This window comes from Ixodes scapularis, unplaced genomic scaffold (assembly GCF_016920785.2).
Source record: "Ixodes scapularis isolate PalLabHiFi unplaced genomic scaffold, ASM1692078v2 ptg000997l_1__unscaffolded, whole genome shotgun sequence".
NCBI lineage: Eukaryota > Metazoa > Arthropoda > Arachnida > Ixodida > Ixodidae > Ixodes > Ixodes scapularis.
Window position 1 is genome coordinate 576,241 of NW_024610078.1, and position 3,430 is coordinate 579,670.

Sequence of the window (3,430 nt, forward strand, 5' to 3'; positions counted from 1 at the left end):
CGGTGAAAGCGAAATATTGAACGACCACGGCCTCCGACGATCCGCGTTCGGCGCTGTCTCTTTCGGTCACGGTGACCGTGGCGGCGGCAGTTGTGTCGGTGAAAGCGAATTATTGAACGACCACGGCCTCCGAGAATCCGCGTTCGGCGCTGCCTCTTTCAATCACGGTGACCGTGGCGGCGGCAGTTGTGTCGGTGAAAGCGAATTATTGATCGACCACGGCCTCCAACGATCCGCTTTCGGCGCTGTCTCTTTCGGTCACGGTGACCGTGGCGGCGACAGTTGTGTCGGTGAAAGCGAATTATTGAACGACCACGGCCTCCGACGATCCGCGTTCGGCGTTGTCTCTTTCGCTCACGGTGACCGTGGCGGCGGCAGTTGTGTCGGTGAAAGCCAATTTTTGAACGAGCACGGCCTCACACGATCCGCTTTCGGCGCTGTTTCTTTCGGTCACGGTGACCGTGGCGGCGGCAGTTGTGTCGGTGAAAGCGAATTATTGAACGACCACGGCCTCCGACGATCCGCGTTCGGCGCTGTCTCTTTCGCTCACGGTGACCGTGGCGGCGGCAGTTGTGTCGGTGAAAGCCAATTTTTGAACGAGCACGGCCTCACACGATCCGCTTTCGGCGCTGTCTCTTTCGGTCACGGTGACCGTGGCGGCGGCAGTTGTGTCGGTGAAAGCGAATTATTGGACGACCACGGCCTCCGACGAACCGCGTTCGGCGCTGTCTCTTTCGGTCACGGTGATCGTGGCGGCGGCAGTTGTGTCGGTGAAAGCGAATTATTGAACGACCACGGCCTCCGACGATCCGCGTTCGGCGCTGTCTCTTTCGGTCACGGTGACCGTGGCGGCGGCAGTTGTGTCGGTGAAAGCGAAATATTGATCGACCACGGCCTCCAACGATCCGCTTTCGGCGCGGTCTCTTTCGGTCACGGTGACCGTGGCGGCGGCAGTTGTGTCGGTGAAAGCGAATTATAGAACGACCACGGCCTCCAACGATCCGCTTTCGGCGCTGTCTCTTTCGGTCACGGTGACCGTGGCGGCGGCAGTTGTGTCGGCGAAAGCGAAATATTGAACGACCACGGCCTCCGACGATCCGCGTTCGGCGCTGTCTCTTTCGCTCACGGTGACCGTGGCGGCGGCAGTTCTGTCGGTGGAAGCGAATTATTGGACGACCACGGCCTCCGACGATCCGCGTTCGGCGCTGTCTCTTTCGCTCACGGTGACCATGGCGTCGGCAGTTGTGTCGGTGAAAGCGAATTATTGAACGACCACGGCCTCCGACGCTCCGCGTTCGGCACTGTCTCTTTCGCTCACGGTGACCGTGGCGTCGGCAGTTGTGTCGGTGAAAGCGAATTATTGAACGACCACAGCCTCCGACGATCCGCTTTCGGCGCTGTCTCTTTCGGTCACGGTGACCGTGGCGTCGGCAGTTGTGTCGGTGAAAGCGAATTTTTGAACGACAACGGCCTCCGACGATCCCCTTTCGGCGCTGTCTCTTTCGCTCACGGTGACCGTGGCGGCGGCAGTTGTGTCGGTGAAAGCCAATTTTTGAACGAGCACGGCCTCACACGATCCGCTTTCGGCGCTGTCTCTTTCGGTCACGGTGACCGTGGCGGCGGCAGTTGTGTCGGTGAAAGCGAATTATTGAACGACCACGGCCTCCGACGAACCGCGTTCGGCGCTGTCTCTTTCGGTCACGGTGACCGTGGCGGCGGCAGTTGTGTCGGTGAAAGCGAAATATTGAACGACCACGGCCTCCGACGATCCGCGTTCGGCGCTGTCTCTTTCGGTCACGGTGACCGTGGCGGCGGCAGTTGTGTCGGTGAAAGCGAATTATTGAACGACCACGGCCTCCGAGAATCCGCGTTCGGCGCTGCCTCTTTCAATCACGGTGACCGTGGCGGCGGCAGTTGTGTCGGTGAAAGCGAATTATTGATCGACCACGGCCTCCAACGATCCGCTTTCGGCGCTGTCTCTTTCGGTCACGGTGACCGTGGCGGCGGCAGTTGTGTCGGTGAAAGCGAATTATTGAACGACCACGGCCTCCGACGATCCGCGTTCGGCGCTGTCTCTTTCGGTCACGGTGACCGTGGCGGCGGCAGTTGTGTCGGTGAAAGCGAATTATTGAACGACCACGGCCTCCGACGATCCGCGTTCGGCGCTGTCTCTTTCGGTCACGGTGACCGTGGCGGCGGCAGTTGTGTCGGTGAAAGCGAATTATTGAACGACCACGGCCTCCGACGAACCGCGTTCGGCGCTGTCTCTTTCGGTCACGGTGACCGTGGCGGCGGCAGTTGTGTCGGTGAAAGCGAAATATTGAACGACCACGGCCTCCGACGATCCGCGTTCGGCGCTGTCTCTTTCGGTCACGGTGACCGTTGCGGCGGCAGTTGTGTCGGTGAAAGCGAATTATTGAACGACCACGGCCTCCGAGAATCCGCGTTCGGCGCTGCCTCTTTCAATCACGGTGACCGTGGCGGCGGCAGTTGTGTCGGTGAAAGCGAATTATTGATCGACCATGGCCTCCAACGATCCGCTTTCGGCGCTGTCTCTTTCGGTCACGGTGACCGTGGCGGCGGCAGTTGTGTCGGTGAAAGCGAATTTTTGAACGACAACGGCCTCCGACGATCCCCTTTCGGCGCTGTCTCTTTCGCTCACGGTGACCGTGGCGGCGGCAGTTGTGTCGGTGAAAGCCAATTTTTGAACGAGCACGGCCTCACACGATCCGCTTTCGGCGCTGTCTCTTTCGGTCACGGTGACCGTGGCGGCGGCAGTTGTGTCGGTGAAAGCGAATTATTGAACGACCACGGCCTCCGACGAACCGCGTTCGGCGCTGTCTCTTTCGGTCACGGTGACCGTGGCGGCGGCAGTTGTGTCGGTGAAAGCGAAATATTGAACGACCACGGCCTCCGACGATCCGCGTTCGGCGCTGTCTCTTTCGGTCACGGTGACCGTGGCGGCGGCAGTTGTGTCGGTGAAAGCGAATTATTGAACGACCACGGCCTCCGAGAATCCGCGTTCGGCGCTGCCTCTTTCAATCACGGTGACCGTGGCGGCGGCAGTTGTGTCGGTGAAAGCGAATTATTGATCGACCACGGCCTCCAACGATCCGCTTTCGGCGCTGTCTCTTTCGGTCACGGTGACCGTGGCGGCGACAGTTGTGTCGGTGAAAGCGAATTATTGAACGACCACGGCCTCCGACGATCCGCGTTCGGCGCTGTCTCTTTCGCTCACGGTGACCGTGGCGGCGGCAGTTGTGTCGGTGAAAGCCAATTTTTGAACGAGCACGGCCTCACACGATCCGCTTTCGGCGCTGTCTCTTTCGGTCACGGTGACCGTGGCGGCGGCAGTTGTGTCGGTGAAAGCGAATTATTGAACGACCACGGCCTCCGACGAACCGCGTTCGGCGCTGTCTCTTTCGGTCAC